At 35.7% G+C, this 19236-nt stretch overlaps 1 long non-coding RNA gene across 1 annotated transcript in view; it reads right to left on the bottom strand.

Annotated features, from left to right (window-relative positions):
* Window positions 1-19236, bottom strand: part of LOC132112827 (uncharacterized) — a 95815-nt gene that overhangs the window by 74097 nt on the left and 2482 nt on the right. The window contains exons 2-3 of the long non-coding RNA XR_009425050.1: window positions 19118-19236; window positions 18065-18140 (exon numbers count right to left, since the gene is read on the bottom strand). The exon at window positions 19118-19236 is cut by the window's right edge and continues 89 nt beyond it. This is a non-coding gene — a long non-coding RNA (uncharacterized LOC132112827). The remainder of the gene's footprint in view (window positions 1-18064; window positions 18141-19117) is intronic.

Consider the following 19236-nt stretch of genomic DNA (forward strand, 5'->3'; position numbering starts at 1 on the left):
CAACCACCAGGCGATAACATAGCAGGCAGAAGGGTCACACGGCACTCCACTTATTCATTGCAGCTTCTAGAGGAGATTAAATACCTATTGACTGGCATCACAATGGACAAAGGTTTGATCTTAATGTTTTCCCCAGTTTCCAACAGCTTTGTTTGATGAAAGGATGTAAAAATACCCCTTAAGTCCCAGTGTACGAGGCTGTTCCTGATGCAAAGCGCTTTGGGAGCTGCTAAAATTAAGCGATGTCACTTCTCAATGACACTTTAATGATACTGGAGCTCAATGAAAGAGTCGGGATGCTTTGGAGCATCTGCTGGAAATAGTCAAACACACACACACACATCCAAATGACAGAAACTTCCTTTGTCCCTGCTGCCACGAGGACCGTGGGGGACGAGGCCGGTCTAATTAAGTCAATCCGTGGGGAGAGCCGGTGTCATTTCTACTTGGCATCAGCACTCTGGCACTGGCAGCATGGTTGGCATTGAGCATCTCAGAGGAGAGATGGAGAGACAGATTTGAGGAAAGAGATAAGTAGGAGACATGTAACTGATTTGGCAAGCGCCGAACGCTTTGGCATGTCTGTGGTTCGCCGGCTCCTGTCTCTCTCCATCTCCCCGGGCTCCTCAGTGTGTTTGAGTAAGCACTCTGTGTTTCGACAGCCCATGCCAGCAGAGCAGGTAAAACATGTCTTAATAGAGTCAACAGAAATGACAACGGGAAGCCTGATGATAGATCAAAGAAGAACATCAATTAAAATATCAATAGAGTAAAAGCCGTTGCACTGATTTTTAAATACGGGGAAACAACTGGCTATGTCACAGAAAAAAAATTATGGTGCAACTTTCTGCTTTTTCTTTCCATTTTCTCACAAAAAGTGTGTTTTCCTTGTTGCGACTCTGACACACAAATGTTTACTGTCATGACAAATATGTATAATATTTACCCTATAATTTTGGCAAAAGAAATAATTGAAACTACTGGTTTTCAGCTCCATCTACTGAATTGTCACCAGACACACCACAGAGACAATTTCTTTACAGTCTGAATGAGGCTTGACTTAATTATAATTTAACTTTTCAATTAATAAAAATTCTTAGTCATAGCAGAAAAAAAGATTCTTCAAGATGAAGGATAGCTTGGATGAAATGTTTTCATGAACATTGGATGTGTTAAAAAAAAAAGTAGGTGCAGATGCACAACAAAAATCCACCATTCCTTCTTTGCGGACATAAAATTGTACAAGTTTCAAAATACATAAATCATAAATTCAAAATATAATTTTAATCTATATGAAGACTTTAAGGGTAAAGAGTATTAATGTAATGTCATATGTTTGGTCACAATCTGCATTGTAAAAAGCGCTATATAAATAATGCTGACTTGTCTAGACTTGACTAGTGATCATCAGTTAATTTCAAAACTGAAATATAGCTAATAATAAAAAATAAAAATTATTTAATTATAGATTTATAATAATAATACTAATCATCATCATCATCATTTTTATTATTACTATTATTATTATTATTATTATTATTATTATTGGCAGGTGAATTTGTGTGACATGTTTTATCCCATGTCTCAAGAATCAGTGTTTAAATATGTGTGTGTGTTACTTGTTGAACATTTAATGAGGGTTTGCTTATGTTAATAACTGCCCAGGACTGGTTTTAGTATCAATGGCTTCTTGTGGTAAACTAAGTTGGAGGATTACAAAAAAAGACAGTATAAATTAATTTTAGAGATTCTAAATAATATTTGTTAGTGATTACATTACACAGAAATGCATGAATACATTCTGCCTCAGCGCACAAGATATCCAATGCAGGAAGTCAGGATGATGCATATTCCCTCTGAAAGAGTATTAATAAGGGTGTAAGTAGACTTGACCCCAGAGTCCACTCATATGGTATCTACCCGATGCTGAATGAAGTCGGAAAGGGAGGGACGGCTCCTGCCAGTCTGATAACATGGGAGTGTTGGGCAGGGTGAGCAGGGCGAAGGGCTCAAGGGCTAAAGCAGGCCAGCAGCCTGGTGGATCACACTAGCCCAGGGAAACAGGGTGGCATGGCCGAGGTGCTGTCCAGCGGGAGATGACAGGAGCGGACAGGATGTCACCGGCAGAGTGCCTGCCTTCATTCCTGCGCTCCTCCTCAGTCTGGCAGCTGGCCCTGCTCAGACGCAATGTGAAGAGACAAGCCAGAGATGTTCTCTTTTTCTAAATGTCACATGAACTCGCACAACACAAATCGGATGGAGAAAATCATGGCCTCTGAGTCCTAGTGTCACATTTTATCACATTTTCTGTTCACGCATTCACAAATGCCTCCGTTTTTAGTGTTTTGGGGCCTGTCGACTCCTTTTTCACATCTACGTTTCAGTCGCTACAGGTAGAATCTTGCCTGCAAGCGCTTTCCAAGGGTTCCTCCACAGTGGTGGGAGTAGATGACAGCTTAAACTGTTTGTAAAACTGAGTGCTCATGTAAGATAAAGACAAAGAGAAACTGAGCTAAGTGGACAGTTAGGACTTAGCCACCACTAGAATCCGAAAAAAATTAACTGAAATGTACAAAAACCAAAATATACTAAGAAAAAAAAAAAAAAGTAGCTTCATGTTCATTTGGGAATATGCATTACGCTGGAAACTAAAGCTGCACTCACACCGCACAACCACTAACATGACAATGTCTGCTGGTTTATACGCTCTCACAAAGCATGCAAAATTTTCTCAGGATCCCTAAGGCTTTCCCTGCCAGTGGCATGGGGTTACACATTTTAATGGAAATGTTTTCCTTGGGTACCACTCTATCCTCATTTCTATTGCAAAGAAATTTGTCTTTGCATCCCAGCGCGTATAAAGTAGTCAATCACTGAGGTAAGGAATGATTAATTTATGGCTCCTTCCTGCCTTCCCCATATAGCTTCCAGGGGAGCAATATGAGACTTTCTGGCAGGACGTACCACTGACCTGGATCTGTTACTCGCTAAAAGTCCTCAACAGGTCTAAGGAAAACTGTAATATATTGCATACATATATTTTGCTACCACAACAATACATTTTGGCAATCTGATTTATATTAATTCTAATAATAATTCTTATAATGATATCTTAAAAATCATGATAATTTAGACTTTTTTGCCCTAAAAGTTTTAAAAAACAGAGCTACAAACATGTAGATGTAAGATCATCAGCTAATATATTACATAGTTTGTCCACCTCATGTTGACGATTAACATTTCCTGAAGGTTGAGTACTTCTTTTCACTGGCCATTTGCTGAGGAAAAACAAAAATAACTTAAGACATTCAGATCCTATTAATTACTGTATATTTGGCACAATGTTCAGTTACATCAAGTACACACTGAAACTACAGATCAGCAGTTTACACAAAGAATGTGTCTGATAGCGTGTGCGATGTGAGATTAGGGGGTATATGCGGGCATTTGACTGAGCTAGAGCCGCGTGTTCTTTTGAGACTGCAGTTTGAGTGACAGTGTAAAGGACTGTTCATTAAAACATTGTGATCGTTCCGGTTGCTATAACTCCCAGCGCTTCATCTTTACCTGAAGCCTTCAAGGACACAGCAGTGACACAGACGCTCCAGCTACAAGTTACATGGCTTTAGGCCAGATATCTGCTGTGTTCTGTTTCTGTTTGTGTAGATTCAATTTGACGTCTCACTCCATTTTTCTCTCGATTTCTGGCTCTCTCTCTCCCTGCTCTTTGCACTCTGCTATATTTTAAAGTTTTCACTTGTCAAAAAGTAGCCACAGACAAAGAGTATTTTTCCCTTGATGGCTTTTAATGGGGAAACTTTTTTTTGGTTACATGGTTTATGTTTACAAAGTTTCTTCGCTTCACTTGTTTTATTTATAAATAATATTAAATATTAAACAAAATATGAATTTTTACAAATTATATGAAATGCATACATGCATAAACATGATTGTTCACATAATAATTCAGCTGCTTAAACACATGTATCCATCTTGTAGTACAGCTGTATTCATCATTATATATCTATTTTTACAGATATTACTATATACTATTATTTATATATTTTCCCCCATTTTTCTTCATTTAAATTGGATTTCCAGGCTTATTTTAGACAAAATAATCTACTCTTACTAGACTGGCGCATGTATTACTTTTTTCCCCCCTCTCTCTTCAACAACAGCCCAAACTGAAACTGGCTCTATACTCCACACAAGGACGACTGAAAGTCAGTGAGTGTGTGCTGGAGCCGGGTGTCACATGAAGTCTACATTGTGGCAGCTACGTGCAGCGGCCTGTGGCTCTGGCTGGAAGAACAGGCAAAAATAGATTGAACATGCCGGTGCTGTGCTTGTTCCATTGCTTTGTGTTTGTTACTTTTTTCCCGCAGTGTTAGACCGAGCTGGGACAAAAGGAGACGCAGACTGCAAAAAGGTGCGATTTTGACAGATGAATCAGGCTGGCCAAAGGGGAGCCCAAACGAGAGACTAAATCAGGACAGAGGGAAATGCAGAAGAGTGGGGTTTAGACTCTCTTCATACCTGAACTCATCAGGGAGCCTGTGTGAGCGATTATAGGAGGATCTTTTTTATGCTTGCTATCAGGGGTGCCTTTTGAAATAAACTTGTGCCCTTCAAGACTGCACTTCATCTGCAATAAACAAATTCTATCACAACATAACTATGTTCTATAAAATATTGTTACATTTCTATGGGAAAATAACGGCTAAGTTCTTTAATAAAAAAAAAAGGTACAACATACTTGTAAATGAGTATTTTTACAGAACATTTTCCAGAAATAAAGCTTATGAAACACTTAATTGTGCATCATGTCTAAAAAAAAAAAAAAATATATATATATATATATATATATATATATATATATATATATATATATAATTTGTAAATACATAAATGTCTATAACACTTTAGTACAGGGACCAATTCTAACTATTAACTTGCTTATTAGCATGCATATTAGTAACATATTGGCAGTTTTTTAGTACATATAAAGCCATATTCTAAAATCCCTAATCCTACCCAATAACTAAGCTTACCAACTATGTTACAAACTATTAATAAGCAGTACATTAGGAGTTTATTGAGGCAAAAATCATAGTTAATATTTTGTCAATAGTGAGAATTAGACTAGACTTAAAATAAAGTGTTACCCAAAGGTAATTTTGAAGGGTCTGCTCGGGTAGCAAAAGCAACAACTTCATGTTTTCAATTAATGATAAGTTTTTCTAAATAACATAAAAATGTGTGGAGTCCTAAACACAAGATGAGTACATCACAGAGTGCAACAGGCACATGAGTACAACAGGCACAACATGAGGACATAACAGATCCAACACAACTCCACCCTTATATTAAGTATTTACTGACTTACAAATTGCTGTGTGGTAAATTTTAAATAAAACAACTCAACAACCACACAGAAGTATGAATGATTGATAAGAAATAACACAGCATATTTTCTTAAATGCATATTAGTCAGAGCACTCTTTGACTGCACAAGTGCTAAAGAGAGTTCAAATCATGTCCTAATTACCGCCCAGCTAAGGAAAGTAGAGCGCTCTGATTTGAATTTGTCCTGCTTCTGAAATAGCTCCTTGGGTCCAATTCAACATTTCACCAGAGCTAATGTACTGTTTGTAATATTTAAAGCCCAAATCAGGTGGAGCTTGAGAGTGGAATGACATGTAGAAAAAAAAAAGTAGTAAAAGTGAAATACAAGAAAGACTGTAAGAAAAGCACACTATTATTTTTATATTTTGGCTAGGTAAATTTCATGTAAAAGCATAACTTATTTTTTGCTTGATTTTGCCTCATTGCTTATCTGCTCTGTTTCATAATTGCAATGGGAAGAGGTCCACAATGTAATATAAAAAAAATAACTTTGCATCTAAGTGTTTAAACAATCATTCGGCTGTTTACAATAAATAAAGCAACAAGAACCGCAAGCCTCACTGGTTTCAAAGCATGTGGGATCTGTACTTTGACTTTTTATTAGTAGCAGCAGAAATAAAAATGAAAAAAACATTTTTTTTTTAATCCTCAACTTTTAAAAGATGTTGGTCCATTAAACCACTGCAATTAAGTTGCTCAAAACTCCCCCCTCATGCCATTAACTGCAATAACTAATTAAAACTAAAAAAGGGAGTCATCTTTGATTGATAGGATCTCTTTTCACTATTTTGCATTTTAATGTTCATTAATAAACTTTTATTGTTTTGGCTAATTATAATACCCCCTTACGATAATGACTTTTTGCCTTTTGTTGTAAAGTGCACACAGCTACATATGGAGAGGCTGAAGCTGATTAAGCAATGCTTTACTTCTCATTTAAAATATTAAAAATAAACAATAGTTTTTGGATTTATAGTTGTTTAATTTGCATGAGAATCCAGAGCATTCCTTTGAAACTGAAACTTAAATTTCCCTTTCCATGCGGCTTTTTTTTTTCCAGTATTAACTTTTTCTAATGCTTCATTCAGCCCAAAAGGACAATGAGAGCTATTCAAAGCTTTATTAACTCACCAGTCAACAGCTATTAGCAGCCATAACTCTTAGCACACTATGCATATTTCGAGTAAATCATGCATAATATTGTCTACGAACAAATAAACATTGAGTTTTATTCACAAATAAATGCATGAATTATTTCATATTAGTACACACTAGCGGTCATCTCACAAAAAATACTTCTCACATCTACTTCACAACACACATACGCACATGAATTAGTTATTTGCCTTGTTCCAATATTAATATTCTAAATGAATGACCATATGAGCACACCCAAACCATAACAGATTTCTGCACAACCTATCCTTAACCTATGCTTTTAGCCTTTAATAGCAAACACTATATAAAGGTCTTAGACAACTTACAACTTACAAAATTGTTTTATGGTGTTTTTGCCTTATGAACCGCTGAACATCTAATGCATAAGGCATACGAAATGGCAAACATTTCAGGAAGTTGTTATCAGGTTGAATTCTACAGGATTTCCAGGCTTTCCAGCAGTTCTGTCAGAAGCAGTGAAAGGAGGACTTAAACATCACCCTTTGCAACTGCCCTTCCAACATAAAAAATATTTTGCAAGTACTAAACTACTTCAGCATCGTTTTATAAAATGAGAGAAGGGAAGAAAACAAAAGAACGGAGGGCCCAGTGGAAGAATAGATTGATCGGGGCTTGTAATGGGGCAGTGATAACCTTGTGTAATGATATGTTGCTGTGCTTGTGATTCCTGTGCTGGCCGTGGCCGCCGTGCATGATGGATCACAACGGCGAGCTGATAGTACCATTACTCACTGACACGCACACCTGCCTGACACCCATCCCCTCTGGACACAGCAGCCCCCCAGAACCCGGTCCACTGAGACACTCCACTGGAAATTCTGCAGTCCAGCAAAACCCGCAAAGTTCTCCTCGTACTTTTTTTAGGACGTTTTTGCTTTTTCTTTCTCTTTACCTAATGTTTCCTCTAGTTACAAGCGCTGTTTGTCTCTGTCTAGTGAGAGTTTGGGTATTTGACCTTTGTTTTTGTTTTTTAAGTAAACTTTAAAAAGTGCTTCTCTTACAGCACGTAAGTATTAAAAAAAAATCTGATCTGAAACAAAATGTATCATACTTGATTATTCAGTGATTTGATTAATAAGCTTTTTCTTGTTGTGAATTACAGTGCAGTAATGAGAGCGCTAGAATAGAAAACCCTCCCATGTGACCCTGGTGTCTCCAGAGACCGTCACTATATCTTCCTGAATTCTCTGATTAAATTTCACCATCGTCTTTCATACGTGCATCTGCAAATCTGCAAAAATAAATAAATAAATACCACTTGCTACCACAGAAACTAAGCCCTCTGGCAGATGCATGTCCAAATCACATGCTGCTCAAAACTGCACACAATCATCCACACATGCTAAAATTGATTTTGTTGATGATTTTTGCATTACATTGCATAGCTCAAATCTACTTTTAGATTACCACCATCTATTGGTCAAGTTCAAAAACACAATTCAAATTAACAATTGAATAAATCTAAAAAATGAATACCCATTTTTATACTTAAATTAACCACTCTATTTTTTCATACATTTAAAACAATTCACGTTAGATTGACATTTTTTTATATTTATCAAAACATCATTGTCTTACTGAGGCAGAATTTTGGTGAGAATTTTTTGCATTTTGTTATTATCCATAAATAAAATCAAAAGAATTCAAAAATGATCTCACAGCAAACTAAAAAAAATATGACTGCCAGATATCTCTGTAGCCTGTAGTTCAGAGGACCCTCATGAAAGAACTGCAGTGATGGGACTTTTACTCTCACAACGTGTGCCCCACCAGAGCACCAGTGTCGGGCTAGCAAACGTGTCAACCCTCCTGATAACTGCACCCTACTAGCCACCCAAACCGCAGCGGCCCCTATCCTATCAATCACCACAGGCCAGCACAGAGAACCTGCCTCCCCTGCCACTGGATGATGGAGGAGGGGGGAACTGGAGCTCCATGCATATCAGCCGCTGCATTTGTAGCCCTCCAGGAGAAGAGCAGGTGAAGGGCTGAGAGAAAGAGTGAGTGTGCACATGGGAGTGATAAAACACTCTATCCTTTCATGCAGATGTTTCTGTAATTGTTTTGTCCGTCTATTCAATTAAGAGAGCACATTATTAGAAAATATTGTCTTTCTATGGAGAATGTGAGGTTTAAAAAATCATTTTATTCAAATGATTTTTTTAAGATGTTCTACTTTAAATGAGATATATATCACATTTGCCCATTTTAACATCTCAAATATTTTATTACATTAGTTTCAGATGTGTAATATATACACCCCTTACTTTTGCAAGCATTTGAAAACTGTGACAAATTTTGTCTTAGCACTGTAGGTCCTATAGTACAGTAAATCTACACTATTTCACTTTATTACCTTTTACCACTTACTTGCCACTTATAAAAGGTCATATTGTGTAGAAATATTGTAGGGGCATCCTTTACATTTACCTAATTTATAATCAAATCAAACCTTTTATTATTTAATTGTTGATTTTAAACAAAACTTGTGTTGGATCAAAGAAAATATATATATTTTTTTTCTGTCTTTGCACCCTATACAGTAGGTAGATTACTGCCCTATAGTAAAACAGTAATATATTTAAAAAATAAATCATACTAAGTATAGTTTAAATCTCTTCTTAACATATTTACTGACATATCGCTTGAGACTTACTGATATAAAAATGATAATTCAACCTTATTTGGAGTACCACTTATGCATAATGTACATTTCTTAATAATACGTTTAAAATGTGTTTTAATGTCACTATTAATAAGGACTGTATGATCGCTGTATAACATCAGTCTTTAAATGCAAGAATATGATGTACCTGATATATAATACATAATTATATAATATACAATTTTAAATATATAAAAAATTATATAAAATATATAATGTAGCTGAAATATACTTGTAATAGTTCCACTTTAGCACAATCAAATATACTTCAGTATATCTTTATTTGGACTTCAGCACTACTTAAAATGCATTAAGTACAAAACTAGTTTTTCCAATTCAGCAGACTTTACGTATACCTGCAGAATGCAGAACATCAGGGTATTTTTATTAAGTACATAAATATGTAAATGTATTTGTAGTGTACTTCTAGTATGCATGAAATAAATGTATTTCAAAAACATTTTTGTATTTATTTTCTTTTATATTTATTTGTCACACATTTTGCTATTTTCACTTTGACCTTCAAACAAGCCTCTTAAGAAAATAGTCAATTATTAAGATGTATGTGTACTTAATGTTATTTGTGCTCATAAATCTCGTAAACTAAGTCAATTTAATTTTACAAATTCGTTATATGTGTTTTGCAAGTGAAATGTTCTCATATTGATTCCTGCATTCTTTGAAAGTAACTGTAATAAAAACCATTGGCGATATAATTTAACACCCGCATTCTCCACCAAAAGAGCTTCACTTAACTAGACATCTCTTTTCCAATTCACGCCATTTATAAATGTCAAAATATTGTGCACATCCCTCTTGCGTTCTCTCTGGCAGTGTTAAGCTCGCAGCAAGACAGACGAAAGGAGGATTACACTTTATTGAGGGAACGCTGGGAAAATTACTCAGCGGAAAAGAAAACTGCTGGCATGCCATCAAAAACTCATCCAGAAGAATTACCATATGACTCTTTACCACTGACTGCCAAGAGAGGAAAAAAAGGCTTGACTGTAAAACCGTAGGAGTGTTTTGCGTGTCTTAAGGCACATGCTACAACTGCGCAGCTACATCAAACACTTGAATAAGCATGCATTAGTATGCTTGTTTTAATCTTGGATGGCTCTGTGCTATTTCCAGCACCTATTGTAAAAATGTCAAGTGGTGAAATTGAACCGGGTTGCAGATATCTGTGGCTGTCACAAATCTGTCTAAATAGGTTCTGACTGTTTAAAGAGATTCCAGTGAGAGCCGTTTACCATATTGCCTATTGACTGCTCAAATTACACCTGTCAGTTTAACTAAAATATTATTTGACTTATTTGGATGACTTTGAAAGTGCATGTCAGGGTTGACATCGCTCCCAATATCAAAATAATATATTTTTCAGCTTTTATAACAGGAATGGTTCTAAAAAGAAGTGACAATTGTTGAGGTACCTGTAAATGCAATCCTCAAGGACTAGAAATGCACTTTGATGGGAAGACTGTCGGCACAGTTTAGGCATCAAGACTATTAGCTTGTTCTGAATGTGCTTTCTGTTTATGAGAAGTAAAACATTTGTGAATATTTTTGAAACAGATGTCTGTTGTTGATTGGATTTGCTGTAGAAACTAATGTATGACTGCAGAGAAATTCAAAAAGAGTGAATAGCATGACACAAATTGAAGTTTAGTGGCTAATTAGCTTTAAATGGGCCACTTAATTGGTCTCGAATGCAATGAGAAAAACATCCATATTTCACTTTGTCTTCATTAACGCACTGGAAAGTGCTCATTTGATTTATAATAATGAAGTTAAATAGCAGATTTTTATTTCTTGGCCTAAAACATTTTACTGAAGCATTTAACAAGATAAACTGAGGAAACAAACATGTAAATATTGAAATGAAATGTTGCCATGTTGAGCACACGGCTCACTGATGAGACTCTATATTCTCATTAAGCCATTAAAAGCTTCACATTTTGTCCTGTCATATATCTTTTACCATATGACGGTTCTGGAAATTGATGCAAGACCAACTAATGCAATTATATTGCAAAAAAAATTGGTCATGAATCAGAGATCCAGCAACGGTAGATGTTCAAGAGGTAAGAATTTGAAAGAAAACAGCATTGAGTTGTGGAAGGATCACAGACCAGCCCTCTTGAAGAAGGCACCTGGGGGATTCTGGCCATATGTTTGAGCTTTGTCTTGTCCTACAAAGTTAGTGCGCCCTTCATCATGCTTCGTCAAAGAGGAGCTTGGCTGTGACATAGAGAATATGGGCTAGCGGCGAGAGACGAGGTATCAGTTAGGTGTCGCTCCTGGCTGCTTTTAAACAGGGCCAACCGCTGCACTGATTATGGCATAATTAAAGCAGTAAAGCCGGAAGATTATCCACCTGGTTATGGGCTCAAGTCTCTTCACTAATAGGGCAAATGAGTAGCTCCAGCTTGCAGGTTCGGGCCAGCCGCGCTGCCGATTAATGCAGTTTATTGGGATCTGTTAAAAGCATTAAGTGAAGACAAGAGCAGTAATTCGTCATCTTTAAAAGCAGGGAAATTAAATCATAGCACAGGGAAATGAGCATAGATAAAGCAAAAATGCTCTTTTAGAGGTTACCTGTTTGCAAGCTGTGTACTTTTGCGCAATGCACCCCTCCCCTCGCAAGTCTCTTGGTGGACCACTTTCATTCTCCTTTAAGTGTGTAAATTGGAAATAATTGCCTCAACCGTAAACAGAATTTGATTAAAGGACAAAAGATACCTGTGAGAGCATATGAGAGGAAATTCAATTGGATTTGCGTAACTGCTAAGTGTGGCAGGAGCCGCAAACACACTTTCTCATTTACCCTCACTGGCAACTGCGCTCAGCACCGCTGGAATCCATGGGACAGTTTTAGGCTGGATTTGAACTAAATTCATTTTTTATTATTATGTTATTTATTTAATTCTTTACAACATTTACTATATTCAATATATCATTATGCACATTTAACATTCTAAAATTTGTGTTCTCTTTGAGCTGCACACTGTATGTGCTTTTTAACATGATAACAGAACCATAATTTCACACAAATCTAAATTTCTACTTCATCTCCCTTTAATCTACACTATATTCTCGTTGTTTCTAAGCATTCGAATAACTCAATTAAGTACCAGCAACCATTCTAATCTTCAGTCAAATATCATTACGGCCTCACTAAATGAGCAAAAACTTCTCCCAAGAATATCTTTTTCCCTTTCCTCTGAAGGAAGACAGCTACCAGGCAGCTAAATAATTTTGGAAATTCACAAAACTACGATGGAAACAATTTACAAGCTTTTCATTTGCATAAACATGCAGCCTTGTCAAACAAAAATGCTTGACTTTAACCCCAAACATTCTGAAAACAATGCTACATTTTTGATGGGAAGACATTTTTAACAAAATAGTAAAATTCATAAAGACTGTCCTTTCATAACTCAAATAAACAGATATGCTAAACAGGGAATTTGAAATGCATACAAATCCTGCACACACAAACACACACACACACACACAAGGTAATGAAAATGCCTCTTAGTCATCATTTATGCAACTTTAGCAACTAAACAATTAAAATTAGTTCTCTAACCCACACAATTATGGAGGCATTAGTTTTATATTGTAGGCAAAATTAGTAGGTTTTGAAAGTGTTTTAAAGAGCAGAAGGACAAAACTAAGGCACATGCAGTGTATCATTGTGAAAGCTTGCATATTTTGACTTTAATTAATTTTCCAAGGACAAAAGACAGGAGTTTTGCTAGACTCCATAAATTATTATATAAAAAAAAAAAGACAAGAGAGTGCGATCATCCTCTTAAACAACACATTTTGCTTTTTCTGAATTTCACGGAGTTCTTTTGCAAAGGTGATTTGGAAGAAAAATGTTCCATTTCATGGTAGGGGGTGCCATCTGCTGGTAATATTCAACAACAGATTTTTCCAAGTGTCTTTCATTTTCATCCAAGAATAGATGTTTGCTTATATTGTATTTTATACATAAGTGAATTATGTGCCATGCATATTAAATGCATAAGCATGTAAAGAAACAAATCTTGTAATTTGTCATTCAGTGGTTCAACTTTGTAAATCTATACTGATAGTCTAACCCTAATGAAGATTCAAACTCCTTTTATGGATGCACCTAATCTTGAATGTTTGTATTTGTGTATGTATATGCAGAGTAAATGTGTGTTTGCTTCTCAGTTTTTGTTTCCCTCCACCTACATTTGTGGACTAAAACAAAGAGGAGGTAACTTAGTGGAAAGTGATGAATAGGTTTGCCAGCGCCATCACTCGTACAATGAAGGTGCCAGGGCCGGGTGCAGAAATGTTCAAAGTCATTGTTCCCCTGGAGACGGGTCAGCGTATTGGTCAAAGCCTGATGCGACTCTACTGTGCTTTATCCTCATGTGCACCCGAACACCTCCACCCACAGCCAAGTGCTGAGGAATCTCACATTTATTTCCAGTAAAATCTCCCTTCCAACTGCAGCGTATGCACAAACATCTCCTTGATGATTGCAATGCGTCCTCTGATGTTTACTTGCATAAATAATGTCTTTGGTGTGCCTTTGTAGAAGAAATCATGTGTGTGTATATCATGTTATTCTGAATCTGGTAAATATCAGTAAAGCGATAAAGTATCTCGACATGGTCCCATGCACTGTATGTTTAACTTGGCTGGTCATTTAAAGACACTTGACTTAACTAGCACTAGCAATAGTGAAACTGTGCTATTTGTATCTTAGGCAGCCATTCATGATCCTTAAAATGTACTTTTATTGATGTTACCCAGCCAGGTTGAATAGATCTTTGAACTGAATAAACAATGTTAACTGAGATATTACCAAATTAAGCACATTTTAATACTACATGATATATGTTCTTACAGTCAATAATGTATGCTGTCAAAACCTGTTTTCAGCTATTTTAATCAGTGGATGTATAAATCATTTGTTTGATACATAGGCTACATGCATCACTTATTATCACTATAATTATATACTATAGAAAAGTACATATCAAAAATATATTTTTATAGAAAATTATAACATATAGATAATATAATAGATTGTATTTATATAATAAATAATATTTAGCTAAAATATTAATCTATAAAATATATTAATAATAATATCAAATAAAAATATATTTACAATATATAAATATAAGTTTTTATCATTGTTAAAACAATGTATTGAATAATTATGTACATTTTAAGGATTCATATATCCATTTAAAATAACTGTAAAAAGAACCATAAATAAATGTTTCATAAATCGAATGCAATTGAAACCACATTAGATATTGTAATATTGTCAAATTTACACAAAATATTCACACACAAAAAATCCTATTTAAGTCAGTTGAGTGTTCTAGTTATCGATACTAATCTTCATGAAATTTGTCTCCGTTGAAAAGTTGAATGTGAGGAACAGAGAGCGTGAGTGTGTGAAACTGTCAAAGACACGCCGAGCGCCCTGAGAATCCCCACGCAAGGCACACCTTATTAAACACTTCCTGATAGGGTCAATAGCCCGCTCTCCCAACACCACCCTAGAACAATTTCAATTTTAATAGCTTTTACTATGTATTTCACAGGCAAGCCCCCATTGAAATAGAGCCATCAAAAAGTCCCACCGACAGATTCAAGCCCGGGAGCTTGGCGTAATTATCCCAGCGGACGCGCGCCTGTGTGAGGTAGTTCAACCTCGTTCATCATCTCCAGCAGGCCCCGGACTCTGCCTGCTAATTTCATCCCCAGGATTAGCTTTGCTCACTTGTCTATCTTGTTATATTTCTTGAGGGTGAAATATCGCCTTCCACTTTTAATAAGGCTGAGCGGGGCCACGCACCGTTGCCTGCGCGCGGCATACGCGCGGAAAAAGGGGCAGAAGGCGAGCAAAACTTTGCCGTTCGCTCTTCTGGGGAGTGACCGGAGAGAAAGAGTGAAGGTGAAAGCGTATGCCTGCGATACCTGCAGGGCAATGCAAGCTGTTTGCTCTCTGAATAGAAAAGAAAAAGAGGTGTGTGGGAGCTCTGGGCCGTGCGCGCCGATTCACCTCCAGAGAGAATGCTCGTGCGCGCCGAAATTAGCAGACGTTCGCGAGGCGGAGAACGAGCGTGACATCTTATTAAACTTGTGGATCAAATCCGCGTATCCTCAGATCATTTGACATCCGTTTGTCACCTTCACCCTCCACCCCGCGCGCCCGGTGGTTAATTACAATGTATTGTGTTTAAAGGGGCAATTAAAGCCATCACACCAATGGCGTTTTGGACTTTAATTACCCATTGACAATTAAGGCTGAATGCTACTGTGTAGGCTTGTAATAGCGTACAGTGCACCAATTGACGTTTATTTTTGCAAGCTAACACTTACACGAGTAACTTGCATTAAGGAAGCCATTATTAGAACATTTATCATGGAGATCAGTCGTTAATGCGCGTGTAAATCTGTTAAACATTATATTATACTGTTTTTTTTTTTTTTTTTTTATAGAGCATTGCATTTTTGGCATGGCATTGTCCAACAAATTTATTTTTTATATCTGTTTTATTTTTATATGTTTTTAATATGTTCTATAAACAGAAACAGGCAAACAAAACTAATGGAACTGTATTATAATTTTCTCAAAGATTATTCTATTTTATTGATAATAATATGCATTGCGTTAATAATAATATTAATTTGAATAATTTTAAGTCCTCCTGCAGCCCCTTTCTGGCCCACTACTACTTTGCATACTTTATAATTTCATTTTGTTGTGGGAGTGACCACTTAATACAATGAATTGTGTCTCTGCAGGCTAAAGTTAACTTAGTTTAACCTTAAAATAGGTGGGCTGTGTTATCAAATATGTGCCTGACAGTCCAGGGTAAAAGCTTGAGGAAAAAAAAACCTAGACCTAATTACATTCGGATCACAGTGACATGAAGTATTTCAAAACACTGCTAGCTATTATTCTGTTTCTGCTCACCTTGAAATATTCAAGAGATCACATATCACTCATTCATCGGGCAGAAAAATTGAAAAGAGAGACGGCAAAATATAATTAACCTTGTTACAGCCAGGTCAAACAACCGATTGTTATTCGTTCCATATGACAGCGCTTTGAGGCAATATTTTCCCAGGGAGACTCACAGCATACGACATAAATTGAGATAAAAATGAAAACAAGAAACCTGAATTAATACTACTGTACTGTATCAAATAAAAAGCTTCTTGGCACCTGTGAGATACCCTTAAGCAGTTTAGAGGTAAATCGCTATTGAACCAGATCCTTTTAGCTACTGGAGCTTATTGCTTTAGACTTTCATCACAGAGGCCGGCTAACATTTGATACTTCATCATCTACCCGTGGCCTCACAGGAGCCACTGAGAGCACCTGACGCAAACTGCTTACGGATACAATATCTCAGTGTTAAAATGAAGTGAATTTATAACAACAATATTAATACATTGTAGGGCTGTAAATGTGCATTTAGTTGCTTTAACAAGGAATCCCAAAAGTCATGAAAATGCATTATTTATAATCGCAATGTACCCAATCATTAAGTTTGTTGGATCAATCCATCAATGTTATGCGTTTAAATGAATTAGCATATTTGAAAGAAATGAATGAGCAAGTACAAACTGGTAAGTGCATGATTAGACAGTGTTATTGAACTTTTCTCTCTGGTGGTCCAGACCTGATCTGGTCTTGGTGTTTCCTGCTTAATTAAGTCTCATCTGTCACATTGTTCATTACTTCTGCAACCCTCTTGTGAGTGAATTGCCTCCGTCCATTAATATTTACAGCCTAATATCTGCAACCCCGAGAAGCCACAGCACTCAAATTATATGTCAGATAATTAAAAGAATAATTATGAATGGTCAGCAAGGTATGAGCCATATTTCATAGATGATTGTGTGTTTCTTTTCCATTTTTCACAGTTTAAATGTATTTTGTATGCAGATAAGCACAGGACACTTTTTAATTAACCGTGAGGGGCATTATGAGCAACTTTGTTGTAAAATATTTTATATTTATCATGCACATACTCAAAAACAGGTCGAATTCTGGGTTAAAATATACAATATTTTATAGTATTATCATGATTTAATTATTTACTATCATAATTTGTTAATGATGATGAGAAGCATTTTATATGTTTCCTCTTTACTGTTTTACCCACTCAATTAATTTTCATTAAAATAAGGAAATGAGTTTTTTGACGCTCTTGATGACACATAAGCACAGGCGTATGAGGTCATCATCATTTATTCTTATATTACACAAATGCTATCCATCTTAAAGATGATTCCACTCGTATTCAGTACACTCTGCTCCAGCCCCCAACCCTCCATACCTCCATACTATCCTATACAATGTGCCACAGTTCCCCTCTCACATAAAGACGGTCATTAATTGAATCACATAATTTTCCTCCCTGCCTCCCACAAAAGGCCATTTGCAACTTCAGGTGTGGCGGGATAATGGGGGATGATATTTCTATCCAGCAATGCCAGGGGCAGAATCTGATCATTTTCTCTTCTGAAGGTTAAACTTAGATAACCTGCCTTTGGCATTTAATCAGCTACTTGTTAAATACTCTTTTGGTAATAAAATCATTTAAAATTTGATTGCTTCTCAAATAAGGCTGTTTTTAAATGGATTTAACGACTTTGTTAAGGCTTTGCTGAACGCATCCCTAGTTAGGACAGTGTGTAAAAGCCTTATGGTAATGATATGCTTTACAGCTTGCAAAATCGCAATGATATTCATTAAAATGACTTTGGTAATCACGGTGTGTAAATTAGAAATACCTGTCCCGCCGGCAGACGTTTAAAGGGATAGCATCCCACCAGACAGCATTCATCACTATAAAAGTCTATGTGGTTTCTAGAAAAATAAATATATGGGATATGAGTGGTTGCACTTTAAAAGACAATGCTTATCTAATTTAGAGATATTATTAATGCATTACTTTATGATAACTAGCATTTATCAGTCTGGGTTCTGGTTCTTTTTTTCATTTACAATATTTCAAGCTGTATGAATTAAAATTGTATTATGAACAAATATGAATTAACTGTATTTATTCATTTACATTAACCTAGATTAATAAGCATTTCAAATTGTTATTCATTATAAGTTCATGATACCTAATGCTTTATTTGGTCCTATTTAACATTAGCATTAAGTTTTCAGTCATAATTAATGTATTACTTTATGATAACTAGCATTTATCTTGGTTAATGTTATTTTACATTATACAAAACATTTCTAATATTTCAAGTTGTATCATTTAAAATGAATGCTTTATGAACAAACATGAATGAAGAACTTGTATTAATATTTAATCATTTACATTAAGATAACTTAGAACAACCAAAAATTGTTTATTTTAAGTTCCTGATACATAATGAAAATTTCACATATTATATATTTTTAACATTTCAAGTTATATAAATTATAATGAATGCACTATAAACAAACATGAATTAACATTATTTAATCTTTTACATTAACTTAGATTAATAATTGATGCAAAATTGTTGTTAATTTTTTGCATTTCAATTTACACATTTTAATTTTACATACACTAGTAAATTTTTTACGTTTTACGTTGTAAACATTAAAATGTATTTATCATGAACAACAAACAACAATATTTCTTAATTTACATTTAAGACTTTATGTATTTGAACCTTATTATAAAGTCTTGCCAGTTTAGATGGTTGACAACATTTAGTAATTTTGGGACGGGGACGTCCTGTACAGTTTTGAAGTTACTCTTGGTCAAGAGACAACCAAATACATACACAAGACATAAAAGGCCAGAAGTATTATTAGAAGGGGGGAAAAACAGCTTTCACCTTCCAATATTTTCTTCTGAAGACTTGATTGTCTGCCCTTCAGAGTCTAGATATGGTCGTGCTTCCTGTCCACTGACACCCATATAAATGGCCTTATTATCTCCCATTGGGATGGGGGG

This window comes from Carassius carassius, chromosome 32, assembly GCF_963082965.1.
Source record: "Carassius carassius chromosome 32, fCarCar2.1, whole genome shotgun sequence".
Taxonomy (NCBI): Eukaryota; Metazoa; Chordata; class Actinopteri; order Cypriniformes; family Cyprinidae; genus Carassius; species Carassius carassius.